The 14885-nt window shown below is 44.5% G+C and overlaps 1 long non-coding RNA gene across 1 annotated transcript in view; it reads left to right on the top strand.

Moving 5' to 3' along the window:
• The first annotated feature begins 10758 nt into the window (after nucleotides 1-10758).
• Nucleotides 10759-14885, top strand: part of LOC147994838 (uncharacterized) — a 36613-nt gene continuing 32486 nt past the window's right edge. Inside the window, exon 1 of the long non-coding RNA XR_015686544.1 lies at nucleotides 10759-10860. This is a non-coding gene — a long non-coding RNA (uncharacterized LOC147994838). The remainder of the gene's footprint in view (nucleotides 10861-14885) is intronic.

Below are 14885 nucleotides of genomic sequence, written 5' to 3' on the forward strand. Positions count from 1 at the left end.
GGGAACCTAGAAAAATGGGTATAGGGATGTTTGTCCAGTCTTAGAGTTGGCTGTCTCCCTGTTGTCCGGGGTCTATGGAACCGTCCGAGGATAGGTCAGAAGGTCCAGAAGTGTCTGTGTCTGTGAGAGGAGACTGGAACATCTGGAGGTCGCTTCTCTAGAGCTGTCCTGGATGTAGTAAGCGCCTGGACTTGACAAGATGCTGGAACACACACACACACACACGCACACACACACACACACACACACACACACACGCACACACACACACACACACTCACGCATATATATATATATATGTATATATATATGTCTATATTATAGGCAGAGAATAAGATGAAGCGCATTTGGGAGAAAAGAAAATTTTTTCCTTAGAGGTATATACCAACACCTCTCCCACCCCAGCACCTCCAAGAGAAAAATGAAATTCTCCCCATGATCCATGGCGGTGGTTCTGCTGCGCCCAGAGCCGGGCTGAGTGCAGATCACAGGACTTTCTGCCTAACCTGGGAAAGTTCCTAACAAACCAGGAGCAGCTGTTCACCCAGGAGTCTGTTGTGGAACCTGTTTGGGCGTGGTGGGCTGCTGCCTGTAAGCAGAAAGCGTCTAAGTTCTAAGGCTGTATAGTCAGTGTGCTGTGCTCCTGGACGCACCATAGCTTCCCTGTTCCCAGCTCAGTCCTGGATTGGAAACACCTTAAGGGTGTCTCTCTTTCAGGGTCTTTCTTTCCTTCTTCCCTGTTCTTCACAAGCCTTTCTGATCCTTGTCCTACCCCACTCTACCTACCTCTTATATGGTAAGGGGAAATGACTTTTCAGCTTTGTGACTGTGAAGAACCTATACAAACCTTCCTAAGGTAACGCAGGCCTCGGCCTGTCAAAGCTCTTGAGTGTTTCCTTGTACCATGTTCCAGGAGTAAGGTCTTGTATTAGTCAAGGTTCTCTAGAGGAGCAGAACTTAATAGTACACGCGTGCACGCATGCGCGTGCGCGCACGCACACACACACACACACACACACACACACACACACACACAAGATAGAAAAGGGATTTATTAGAATGGCTTACTGTCTCTGGTCTAGCCAGTCCAACTATGCCTGTCTACCAATGGGAGGTCCAAGAATCCTGTAGTTGTTCAGTCCACAAGTTTGGACTCAGCAGGTCTGTATTATACACTGGGGTCCTGAAGGAATATGCTCTAATGCCAGTGAAGGAACGGACTTGCCAGTGAGAATGAGGGTAAAGAGACAGAGTAAGCTTCCGTCTTCCGTGCCCTTTGTGTAGGCAGCCAGCAGAAGGCGTGGCCCAGGTTAAAGGTGAATCTTCCCATCTCAAGGATCCAGATTAGAAATGGGTCTTCTCCCTTCAAAGCATTTAATTAAGAAAAACAAACAAACAAAAACCCTGGTAGGTATGCCTACCAATTTGGGCGTTACTTAATTCCATGTGTAGTCAATTCTATATGTGAGCAAAAGGAAACCAAAATAGCCAACACGGGCCTCCAAATGAATGTCTAATTACAGAACTGCAGGGTCTTTGGTGTGTCACTCAAAAACACTTTTTTGGAACAAATGGATTTCTTAGATGCTTTCTAGCTCCTCCACATGTGAAACTGTCCAGAGACCAACTTGACAAGAAACATAAATTAGTAAACTTCAAGCTCTTTAATTTCAACACTGGATGCCAGGACCCAGTGTTTAGCCAAATAACTTTCAGCCTCCCGACACTTACAGGGCTCAGATGTTCTGTCCCTCCTGGTCGTGTGAGCTAGTTTCTAAAACAAATCTCTGAAGATGTTACTGTTTCCTTTGTCCTGGAGAGCTGGCGGCCATCAAAGCCAAAGCTCATCTGAAGCACAGAAGATGCAGCAAACCAAGTTTGACCCCAGCTTTGCTTTGCTCTTTGTCAGTGAGCAAGAAGGGGTGGGGGAGGGGAGAGTCTAAAAAAATGTCTGGGGATTAAATGGGGGGACCTAGTATTTTGTAATTGTCAGCTTTGCAATGTTCCTCGTTTTAACTCAAGATATGGTTGCTGCGGCTGTCTCTGGGTCACCTTGGTTAGTAGATTCCAGCAGGGCAAGGTGGAGGTGCCCCTGAAGATTGATGGGTAGTACAAGGCCCAGGCAAGAGGCTGGGGAGGCCAGTGCCTTAAAAGGTGGAAGGAAGTATGCGTAACCAATTACAGGAAGGAATGGAGGGAGCTGGTGTTGATTCCTAAGCTCAGATCAGGGGCACCATGGAGGCCCTGAGCTCTTTACACTTCCGTGAGGAGACTGACTTTCAGGGTTGGATGAAAGCAGGCTGAAGAACATCGTGGATGAAAGGGCGATGGTAACATTGCCACTGCTTCCTGTACAGCTTCCTGGGCTGTGTACCCCAACTTAGGCTGCTGGGATGGGGTCTGTTACCCCGAGGTGCTTACCAACACCAACAGTCTCTCAGGCAGGAACACTCATAAGATGCCTTTGGCCAAGTAACTGGTGGCAGGTTGTTCCTCCAAATTGAGATCCTTAAACTGCTGTTTCCGAATCCAGTCTGAGGAGAAAGAGGAGCAAAAGCAAGAGCAGGAACATAATTTCTCAAGCCTTTTTGTTTAGACATTTCCCCTCTCCAGTGCTTTCTCTAGTCTGAACCCACACACTTCCAGCAAAATGACTGTCACCTTGCTGTTTCCCATCTGTATCCCTTTCCCACTCAGTCCCCTTCGTGTGTGTGTGTGTGTGTGTGTGTGTGTGTGTGTGTGTGTGTGTGTGCGCGCGCGCGTGCGGTATTGCACCCTTCAGAGTATCTTATGCTGGGCCACCATTCTCTCAGGACATTTGTGTGCCCTGTCCCCTCCCACTAGGAATCAGCTGTTAGCCACCCACCACACCACCCACCCACCACATCTATCAGTCCTTTTGTTTATGTTTAAGAAGTCGGTGGAAGGACCAATGGGTGTGCATCAGGTATTTTTGACCCTTGTTTGAACCTTGGAGCTAGCAAAAGTGGAAGCTCTCTCCCATGTTCTTTTAAGAAGCCCTCCCCTGGTGGTGCTTCCCTTGTGCAGGACTGGAAGAGACCGGAAGAAGGTGTGTGCAGACCACACTTGGAAACACTGTGAAAAGGTCACAGATTTGTGTGTTGGCCTTGTGCAGATTATCTTGGTCTCATTTGACAAGAGTGATAATACCATCCTTTCTCTCCCATATCCTTCACCACAGTGTCTTGAAAACAAACTGTTTCTGATCAGAAAAAATGTGTTATGCTGTTATGAGGAAAGTCACTGTGCAATGGTCATGGGGTCCTTTCCAGGAATAAAATCTTTATTGCTTCTAGCTTGTTTGCTTTGACTGTTTTTTTTTTTTTGTTTTTGTTTTTGTTTTTTTTTTTTTTTCGGAGCTGGGGACCGAACCCAGGGCCTTGTGCTTGCTAGGCACTGAGCTAATCCCCAACCCCCGACTGTTTTTATTTTTAAAGTATTACTTTATCCAAAACAAACAAACAAACAAACAAACAAACAACAAATGCTTTACGTGAACAGATCAACCCGAGTGGTGATCTAACATCTTTCTCCATCTTTAAAATGAGAGACATTTCCCTCCTGTCCATTGTTGGTATCAGGAATTACCTTTACCTCCAACAGGGACACCATTTGGCCATGGCAACGGCCATACATTCCCAGTGTTCCTTTTGGTTCAACTCCACTTGGGAGAAGTTATGTCACATTCCAAATAAAAGGCAGACTTCTTCAGCTCTGTCTCTCTCTTCTCTTCTCTCTTTTATCTCTATTTTCTCTTCTCTCTCTCGCCTCTTCACCTTCTCTCGTTCTCCCATTACATCTCTCCACGTGGAGCCGTGGTGGTGTTGGTTTGGTGGGGTTGGTTTGGTGTGCTTTATCCGGAACGGCTCAGGCTGATATTTAACAACAACATCCAGCACTGTGAATATTCACCAAGAGAAAGAAAAGCGATGGGAAAGAAATAAAATTAAACCTCCAGGGGATTGGAAGATGGATCACCAGTTCAGCTGCTTGGTGAGCACTGGATTCAGTGAGACAATGTTTCATAGATACAGTGGAGAGATGAGAGAGAGAGCTTATTCGCACACGCGAGGAATGGAGTTTACATTCCCCGAACCCACGTAAGAGATGAGTGTGATCATGTTCATCTGTGACCCCAGCACTGGTGGGGAGGAGGTGGTGTAGAGGCAGGAAGATCCCCAGTGCTCATTTAGGTCCCTCTAGGCAATTTAGCCAGTCAGAGAGTGCAGACCGTGGTTAGTGATGGAGAAAGGCATCAGATATCCCTTTGCTCTTCTGCATCGAGGAACCCAAGGTTCTTGGGGCAGAAGCCTTAGGGTTTTTCTTAGCTAATGATGGAGTCCTGACCCTGACTGGATGAAGCAAATGCTCCTAGTGGAATCTAGTCAAACAACTAGGGTTCCTTCTGGACGATGGGCAGAGCATGAATTTCAAATTGCCTCTTCAATTTCCTCTTCAAATTCCATCTTCCTGCCACAACTCTAATTTCCCAGCTCACACAACCACTGATATCCCGTCCCAAAGTCTGGTTTCCCTCCACCTCCTTTCTAGCTTCCAGACACAACACAGCCTGACTGAACAACTATAGGGAAATTACTTTAGAAGTTCACCCACTCCTTTTCCTCCTTGGGAACTACTAGCAGGAAACAGAATGTCTAAGAGTCTCTCCTGAGTCCTGAGTGGGGTATAAGGCTTGTCCATTTGAGGGACTAAACTCACTGATGTTCCACAGACAAGAGACTAAAATTGTCTTCAGGTTGACACTAATTACTGCTGGTGGATTTAAGGGTGAGCAGGAGAGAAACACACACACACACACACACACACACACACACACACACACACACACACACACCACACACACACCACACACTCCACACACTCCACAGGGCCCCTGTTACTTAGTGGACGCTGGAGGATTTTTCCGTTCAAGGTCTACACTCCCTGTGGAGCCACCTTCCAGTCCTAGGCAGCCTCTCGCTTTGGTTTGTAGTCTTTTCATAAAAATATGAGAGCTACCAGAGGTAAAAGCCAGCTCATGAGACCTGTCTTACAGAGAGAGGAAGATGGTGTCTCCTGCAGGGCAGGAAAGAGTGATATATGTGGGTTTCTCTGAAAAAGATGTGCTCCAAGAGCCAACGAAGAAGGCAGCCAGAGGAAGAGGCTGATGTTTTAAAAAAATAATAACCAAGTCCCACACCCGCGGATCCCGGCCCGCAGCAGCTCTCTGCTCCCAAACCCCGTGGGAGAGAGACCTCACCGCCTGATCAGGTGGGCACTCCTGAGGCTGCAGAGCGGAGGAGACCACCAACACTGCCCACCCCTGCCCACATCCCTGGCCCAAGAGGCAACTGTATAAGGCCTCTGGGTTCCCGTAGGGGAGGGCCCAGGGGCGGCAGGACCCCTGCGCCTGAGACACCGCCGGAACCTGAAGGAAACAGACGGGATAAACAGTTCTCTGCACCCAAATCCCGTGGGAGGGAGAGCTAAACCTTCAGAGAGGCGGACACGCCTGGGAAACCAGAAGAGACTGCACTCTGTGCACATCCAGACGCCAGAGGAAAACACCAAACGCCATCTGGAACCCTGGTGCACGGAGGCTCCCGGAAAGAGCGGCCCAGATCTTCCTGGTTGCTGACGCCGCGGAGAGGACTTAGGCAGTACCCCACGAGCAAACTTGAGCCTTGGAACCGCAGGTAGGACCAACTTTTCCCCTGCAAGAAACCTGCCTGGTGAACTCAAGACACAGGCCCACAGGAACAGCTGAAGACCTGTAGAGAGGAAAAACTACACGCCCAAAAGCAGAACACTCTGTCCCCATAACTGGCTGAAAGAAAACAGGAAAACAGGTCTACAGCACTCCTGACACACAGGCTTATAGGACAGTCTAGCCACGGTCAGAAATAGCAGAACAAAGTAACACTAGAGATAATCTGATGGCGAGAGGCAAGCGCAGGAACCCAAGCAACAGAAACCAAGACTACATGGCATCATCGGAGCCCAATTCTCCCACCAAAGCAAACACGGAATATCCAAACACACCAGAAAAGCAAGATCTAGTTTCAAAATCATATTTGATCATGATGCTGGAAGACTTCAAGAAAGACATAAAGAACTCCCTTAGAGAACAAGTAGAAGCCTACAGAGAGGAATCGCAAAAATCCCTGAAAGAATTCCAGGAAAACACAATCAAACAGTTGAAGGAATTAAAAATGGAAATAGAAGCAATCAAGAAAGAACACATGGAAAAAACCCTGGACATAGAAAATCAAAAGAAAAGACAAGGAGCTGTAGATACAAGCTTCACCAACAGAATACAAGAGATGGAAGAGAGAATCTCAGGAGCAGAAGATTCCATAGAAATCATTGACTCAACTGTCAAAGATAATGTAAAGCGGAAAAAGCTACTGGTCCAAAACATACAGGAAATCCAGGACTCAATGAGAAGATCAAACCTAAGGATAATAGGTATAGAAGAGAGTGAAGACTCCCAGCTCAAAGGACCAGTAAATATCTTCAACAAAATCATAGAAGAAAACTTCCCTAACCTAAAAAAAGAGATACCCATAGGCATACAAGAAGCCTACAGAACTCCAAATAGATTGGACCAGAAAAGAAACACCTCCCGTCACATAATTGTCAAAACACCAAACGCACAAAATAAAGAAAGAATATTAAAAGCAGTAAGGGAAAAAGGTCAAGTAACATATAAAGGCAGACCTATCAGAATCACACCAGACTTTTCGCCAGAAACTATGAAGGCCAGAAGATCCTGGACAGATGTCATACAGACCCTAAGAGAACACAAGTGCCAGCCCAGGTTACTGTATCCTGCAAAACTCTCAATTAACATAGATGGAGAAACCAAGATATTCCATGACAAAACCAAATTTACACAATATCTTTCTACAAATCCAGCACTACAAAGGATAATAAAGGGTAAAGCCCAACATAAGGAGGCAAGCTATACCCTAGAAGAAGCAAGAAACTAATCGTCTTGGCAACAAAACAAAGAGAATGAAAGCACACAAACATAACCTCACATCCAAATATGAATATAACAGGAAGCAATAATCACTATTCCTTAATATCTCTCAACATCAATGGCCTCAACTCCCCAATAAAAAGACATAGATTAACAAACTGGATACGCAATGAGGACCCTGCATTCTGCTGCCTACAGGAAACACACCTCAGAGACAAAGACAGACACTACCTCAGAGTGAAAGGCTGGAAAACAACTTTCCAAGCAAATGGTCAGAAGAAGCAAGCTGGAGTAGCCATTCTAATATCAAATAAAATCAATTTTCAATTAAAAGTCATCAAAAAAGATAAGGAAGGACACTTCATATTCATCAAAGGAAAAATCCACCAAGATGAACTCTCAATCCTCATCTTCGATTGGTTTATATACAAGTGTGCAATTTCTAGGCTTGAAAGTAAAATGATGCTATCTGGTGCTGGATAGAGGAGCCTTATTTTTTATTATGGCAGCTTGCTATTTTTGTAACATGGTGATTTGGTTGAACACAATAAAGTACAGTAGTAACTGATCTCCCCCTCTTCCTGGATGAGTGAGGAGATGATTAAATGTTGATGTCAGCATCCATGAGCATATTCAGATGAGCTTCTGCTTCTGTTGAAAAGGATGCTGTGTTTGATTGTGGTCCGAAGCTTTGAAGCACTACTTGGCATCTCCTTCCTTGGAGGTCTCACTGTTTAAACATAACAGATTTGATAGCTTGTTGGTAAGGTGAGGTCCAGCTTGTCTCCACTAGGTTATCTTCATGTGAATCCGGTGGTTATACGGTTTTGTTCTAGGGATATTTCATTTTTTTAATAACGGTTTTAGCTGACATTCATGGAGAGACTGAATCCTTAGAAGTGTGCCACTAGTGAAAGGAAATCCTGTCTAGAGTATGTTTCTTTACAAAGCTGTGTCACACCATCCTTTGGGCCCTCTGCTGGAAAAGTAGAATCAAGTCTCAAATAATGCCTTTTAAATTGTATCCTCTAGTATTATAGATGTAGGACAGTACTGTATCATACCTCTGTGGATGTAAAATAGCTTGTACCTGCTTTATGATACGTAGTAGTGACCGTGCTTTATCAGAGCTGTTTTTAATGATGTTGCTCAGAATGTTTTCTTTCCAGATGATGATTGAGAAGCTAATTTAAAAAAAAATGGTGCCAGGTACCACAAGAGTAACAGAACTGTGCTGTTTTCTCGGGTTTTGTTTTTTTACTTTTTTTTTTTTTAATGGAGTGTGCTGGATGTCTCTACAGTTTTGTTCAGATGACTGCAGAACCTGGAAAAGCTGTTGCTGCTGTTGATGCATAACACACTGCTATTATTGGTCTTTTTATATAAATATAAATATATATATAGATATATAATTTGAATTTTTTGAAACTTTACCTATGCTGTCAACTTTCGAAAAAAGTATCCCCGTTTACTGTGTTGAATTGGCACTGTACAGAAATTAACAGCCATATTGGTCTAGAAATGTTGAACTTAAGTTTTTTCCATTTGTACAGAGGTAACACACTGTATTAAATATGTAAGGTCTTATATACGTGGGTTTGATTACAAAAACTAATAAAGTATTCTCTAAATTAAAAAAAATAATAATAATAACCAGTTCTGCTTCCTGCCCCACCCTCACCGGCACACCGCTGATTGGCTTGTGTGTGGAATATTCTCTACGGGACTAAGAGAATCGAGAACCCTAAAAGCGTGGGCATCCCGAGACTCAAGCTTCTCCTCTGAACCAGGCAGACAGCGTACATCTCTTCTGCTCTGCTGTTTACCTCTGCCCTACAGAGGGAGCTTCTTAGATGGAATTTGAGGTGGCAGCTGAGCCTAAAGTGGCTCTGCCCAGGGCCCGCTGGGCAAATCAGTAGGTGTCAAGCTTGAGCCAGGCTGTGTAAGATTCAAACTTTAAGGACAAAGGCTGCCTTAGGGAAACACCAGGTGGCTGGGACTTTAACACACTGTCCAAAGAATTTCGGGTAACACCCTGTTCCAGGAAATGAGCTAACCGCCCTTAGCAGTCCCCCATCCGTGTGCCAAAGATATCTCACCATTGACGAATGTAAGGGTCAATGTGCGTCATCAAGGACCAACTCATGCTGTTGCAAAAGGGTGTCCTCCACAGGTGTATAAAAGGTGTCTGCTTTTGTTACTGGGGGTCGCCTCTGTCCCCATTACTGGGCCACCCCAGTGCGCTGGATCATTAAACCTCTTGCTTGATTGCATCGCTCTCCGACTTCGGATTTTCATGAGTGAGACCTCCGGGACATAGGGCTGATTGGGTCCTACAGCTGAGGTACCCTGGCTTCTGAGCAGAGTATGGGAGAACAAAGCTTAGGTTTTTCTCACCTGGGCAGACCTTGTCTCCACAGACGCCATGACACTAGCTACCCAATCTATACTATGATTTAGGCAAAGCAACAGCACTTGGTGGAATCCCAAGTCCCTTCTGCCTCTGCGTGATGCTCTGCTGGGCTTAGGAACCAGAGCGGTGAGACCGTTCTCCCCTTGGAGAGCCTTTTGGGTGTCCAACTTAGTTATGTGTTTTGAGTTCAGATAATTTTTTTTTGGTGTGTGAGTGTTTTGCCTACATGTACGGAAGTGCCCTTTGCACAAGCCTAGTGCTTGCAGAAGCCAGGAGAAGCTGCTGGATCCCCCGGAACTGGAGCTATTGACCGTTGTAAGACTCTAACTACTGAGCCATCCTTCCAATCCCAAGTTTGGATGATTTCTTTAAGAGAAGGAGGAGGAGGAGGAGGAGGAGGAGGAGGAGGAGGAGGAGGAGGAGGAGGAGGAGGGGGAGGAGGAGGGGAGGAGGAGGAGGAGGAGGAGGAGGAGGAGGAGGAGGAGGAGGAGGAGGAGGAGAAGAAGAAGAAGAAGAAGAAGAAGAAGAAGAAGAAGAAGAAGAAGAAGAAGAAGAAGAAGAAGAAGAAGAAGAAGAAGAAGAAGAAGAAGAATGTTCGAGCAGCAGGAGAGTGGGATATGAGATCTATTTGGATAAAATGATAGAGATGTCTTTCCTACAACCTGCATATCCTTAGATTTTTCTTTAAAATTGACATGTATGCTCTTGTTGGGTTCTGAAAGCCCCTGTGTTATAGGTGTAAACGATCTATAGATGTTAATTTACCCCAGCATGCTTTCCTCCTCACAGAATTCCGAGGTTAGGCTTTCTGGTGCAGGCCTTCTGCAACAGGAAGGTGCATCCTGCTGTGAAGGGACTGTTGGCAGCGTGAAAGGAAGCCATCTGCTGCAGCCACAGAGAAAAACAAACTTCTACAAAAGCCTGGGGCTCCAAACTGAGGAAGGGAGGTGGAAGGGACAGGGAGAAGAGGAGGAAGGGAAGAAATGGGGAGGGAAGAAGAAGAGAAGGGGGAAAGAAAATGGAAGAGGAACTAATTTCAAAAAATTGCAAGCAATATAGTGAAGGAATTAAATTGGAAGTTTTCATTTTAGGTCAAATACGCTAAGCTTAGTAACTGGCATCGTTGTCTTGAAAACACTGCCCCCTGCTGGCTGCCTGCTGATTTGCTGTGTTCTATATTGCCCAGTCTGGAAACAGAACAGTGGTTTGGGGGGTTTGTTTGGTTTTGGTGTATGTGTGCGCGCGTTCGCGATCACATGTGCACATGCTCCCGAGTGAACACAGGGGGGCCAGGAGTAGACTGACTGAAGGTGTCTTCTATCACTCCTCTACCCTACAGCCCTGAGACGGGATCTCTCAGTGGATTGCTTTCTACTAGACTAACTGCCAGGAGCTCCAGGATCTGCCTACCACTTTGTGCTGCCTGATGCTGAGATTACAGGTACAAGCAGTCACACCAAGATTTTTATTTGGATGCTGGGGATTCGAACTTAGGCTCTCATATGTGCACAGAAAGTGTTTTTACTGACTGAAGGCTAATATTCATACCCTGCTATTAAACTACGCACTTTAGTTAATAAAATAATGAGTAGAATTCCATAGACAGCAATAATGCTCTACTAATGCAACGTGTTACTGATAGGAGAAACTGGTGAGGAGGTCTGCTCAGATTTTCTGTAAATTTAAAATGGTTGGGGCTGGAGAGATAACTCTGCAGTTAAAAACATCAGCTGCTCTTTCAGAAGACCTGAGTTCAATTCTCAGCACCCACAACCATCTGTAACTCTAGGCCCAACACTTTCTTCTAGCTTCTGCAGGCACTGTTACACATGGTGCACATGCATATTGCAAACAAAACCATCTATACACATAAAAGAGAAGATATAGGTTAAAATGAATATTCTTTTAAAATTGATTTTTAATAAAGGTAATTAATTTAAACTCAGTAGAGGATAAAAAGTGATGAGACAGGGCAAGAATCAGGGTTAATGAGGTGAAATAGAGAGGGGCTTGAGAAGGGGTAAGGACTGGAGAAAAGAGGAAAATAAAGAGTAGGAGAGCAGTGGTCACTTGCACATGACAAACTCATTCTCTGTAAAAGCTTAGGGAGAGACAGCCAAGGTCACCAGCTGACAATGCTGGTGGAAGTGCTGGTTTATTTTTATTTCTCTGTGTATGTATATCTGTGGCTGTGTGTGCACAGGACTGAAGGTACGAGAGGAAGCCAGAAGAAGGTATTAGATCCGCTGGAGCTAAAGTTGCAGGAGGCTGTGAGCTGATGTGGGGTCTGAGGACCAACTCGATTCCTCAGGAAGAACAAAAGTGCTCTTAACTGCTCAGCCATCGCTCCAGCTCCACGAGTTAGGACCTCAGGAGCCTGATTGGCAACTGGGATGCTGACATTTTATTCCCTGGCTGCCCACTGCTGCTCACATCACAGTGGTGGCTTTTAGCCCACCATGGCTCTGTCCTTTTCATCTGGTTACTTGGTTATGGTTGTTGTTTATGTATGAAACCCATCTCTAGCTTCTCTAATCATCCATTTAATTCATTGGCAGATGATGACAGGCAGATGATAGATAAATAGGTTATATGTATAATATAGTGGAGAGTTACATTTCCCAAAAATACATAGTAGCAGCAAAGTGGGACTTTGATATTTTGGAGCCTTAAATTATGTGTCCTGTATTATTTCTAAGCATATTATCTAATAATATGCCTACTAACTTAAATGCATAGCTCCTATGCCAGTGTTGTTAAAAATTTCTAAAGAGATACAAACAATAAGTCTACAGTGGGCTTTTAATCCTAGTACTTGAGAGGCACAGGCAGACGTTTATGAACTTGTGGCCATCCTGGTTTACATAGAGTTGCAGGTCAGCCAGGGTTGAAACATGAAGTTCTATCTCAACAACGACAACAACAACAATAACAAAATTTAATAGACACGACAAAATAAAATCACAAAAATTACTCAATTAATGCAAAATAGGACAAAAATTAAGGCTAGGAAAACCTAGAAAGATCAAAAACAGATATGTGGTGATTATTTTAATTCAATAGTAGCAATAGCTACATTAAATGAATAGCCAAAATATTTTAAAATTATAGTCTGTTAGGCTATTAGAAAATAAGACCCACTTAGATGATGCCTTTGAATTTCCCACTTTAAAAATACAGACATAAGTAGGTTAAAGCTAAGAGAACACTAAATTCAAACAATATTCAGAGAAAACTAAACAATGTCAGAGAGGAAACTTGAGAACACAGGATAGATATTACCAGGATTCCAGGGGAGATGCTAGGACTCCAACACGGTGATGGAGATGCCACGAACATGGAAATCCACTGTTGTAGTCAGAGACTTAGCATGTTTCTCAGTAATGGGTGCAGCAAGCAGGCAGAACACCATTGTTTGTAAATGGCTTGAACAATCCTACCGACCCATTTGACTTACTGGTCTGTATGAGACACTCTGACGACTGTCAACAGAACACACTCTTCCCAAGAAATTTTCAACCAAACAGACCGCATTCTTGTCTTCACAAATATTAGAGAATAGCAATTGTGTCATATGTTTGCAAGCTACAGAGGGAGATGCAGACCCTTTAAGAGGCCAACATGTTACTAGGACATTTCTTTGATGTGGATTGTGAGTCTCCATCCCTTTTCCTCTCTCTCTCTCTCTCTCTCTCTCTCTCTCTCTCTCTCTCTCTCTCTCTCTCTCTCTCTCTCTCTCGGAACAGATTTTCTCTACCATGGGTACCTGCATGCTGTTCTGCCCCACCACAGGTTCAAAGACAATGACCATGGGTCAGAAGTTCCTAAATGGTGAGCAGGAAAAAAAAAAGGCAGAAAGAAAAGAAAATCTTTCCTCTTCTCAAGTTGACTGTCTCAGGCATATTGTTTCAGCGGTTAGATGAGAAGAACATGGAATTACCGCTCACTCTCGGTGGGGGTGTAAAACTGTATAGGCACATGGAGGTGCTGCTTCAAGTACATTTGCTCAGACTTGGAGGTCATATGGCCGGAAACTACAAGGAGCAGTCTCTTTTTTTTGTCCATTTAAAAATGTTTATATTACATGCTTTAGAAATTAAATCCTTTGTAAATGGTCTTGGTGAAAAAGTTAGACTTAAAAATTACTTTAGTGGATAAGCCAAAGCTGTGGAGAGCAGTGCTTTGGAGAAACACTTGCACGTCCACATCAGGGCGTTTTCAGGACACTTGTGACAGGAGGATGCAGGAAAACAGCCCGAATATTCACCGACCAACCGTGGAGGGAATACACAAGCCGTTAGCCAGTCTGTCCAGTGCAGGGACACACAACCATAAACACAAGCAAGCTGCTCAAATGTGGGTAAAGCCCATGCCCGTCGAGTAAGCCAGAGAACAGACATACTCTTCCCAAAAGAGGACAGAGGCCCATCTCATTTTCTCCAAGGTTAATCATGGGAAAAGTTTAAATTTTTCTATTGTAGAAAGGAATAGCTATGGCACTAAAACTATATAAAAATAAGGACGTAGTGACTACAAAGGACAGTGATTCCAGTCTGGGGGGCTGGGAGGAGGGCGTGGCAAGCAAGCAGGACATTGTGGCAAACATGTATCCCTGTTGAAAACAAAAAACAAAATGTGTTTAAACTGGAAACATAGCCTTGTTTTTGGTAGACGCTCTCTCTATGATAACAATGCTCATTATTTCAAAACCGATGTATCACATACACTTCAACAGCGGTTTGTGGTTTCTGTGTGTGAAATCTCATAGACTGGGTTTGTTGATTGTCTTAGTTAGGGTTACTAATGCTGTGGTAAAATACCATGACCCAAGCAACTTAGGGAGGAAAGGGTTTATTCTGATAATGCTTCTACATCAACATCAACAGCTCATCATCAAAGGAAATCAGGGTAGGAACTCAAGCTGGGCAGGAACCTGAAGGCAGGAGCTGATGCAGAGTCCATGGAGGGGTGTTGTTTACATATTAGCTCCCCATGACTTGCCCATCTTGCTTTTTTATAGAACCCAGGACCACCATCCCAGGGATGGCACCACCCACAATTGCTTATCTCTCCATCTCAACCATTAATTAAGAAATGCCCTACAGGAGTGTTATTCGTGTTGGGGTTCAGCTGTGGTTCCCTGTCCTCTGTTTCCTCCCTCGGGGTGTCTAGACACTGCTGCTACACAGCAGGCTGGAAGGATGCAGTGAGGGGGATGAGGCAAGCTGGTCCCAAGGTTCTGAGTTATCTCAAGTAATTGTTCACAGTCAGTTACAGATTGAACTCCTGCTCTATACTCCCCCACCCCATGTTTCACAAATGTACCTGACTAGAGATAAAGACAAAGCCCACCTGTCCCAGAAGTCCCTTGATGTGCTTTTAATTGGGCCTGTGAGCTTACTTCGGGGTCTATTTTGGTAATGGGAGACCCCAGCATGCTGGACTTCTGCAGAATAAAATACTCTT

Source organism: Rattus norvegicus, chromosome 4 (assembly GCF_021556685.1).
Source record: "Rattus norvegicus strain SHRSP/BbbUtx chromosome 4, alternate assembly SHRSP_T2T, whole genome shotgun sequence".
Taxonomy (NCBI): Eukaryota; Metazoa; Chordata; class Mammalia; order Rodentia; family Muridae; genus Rattus; species Rattus norvegicus.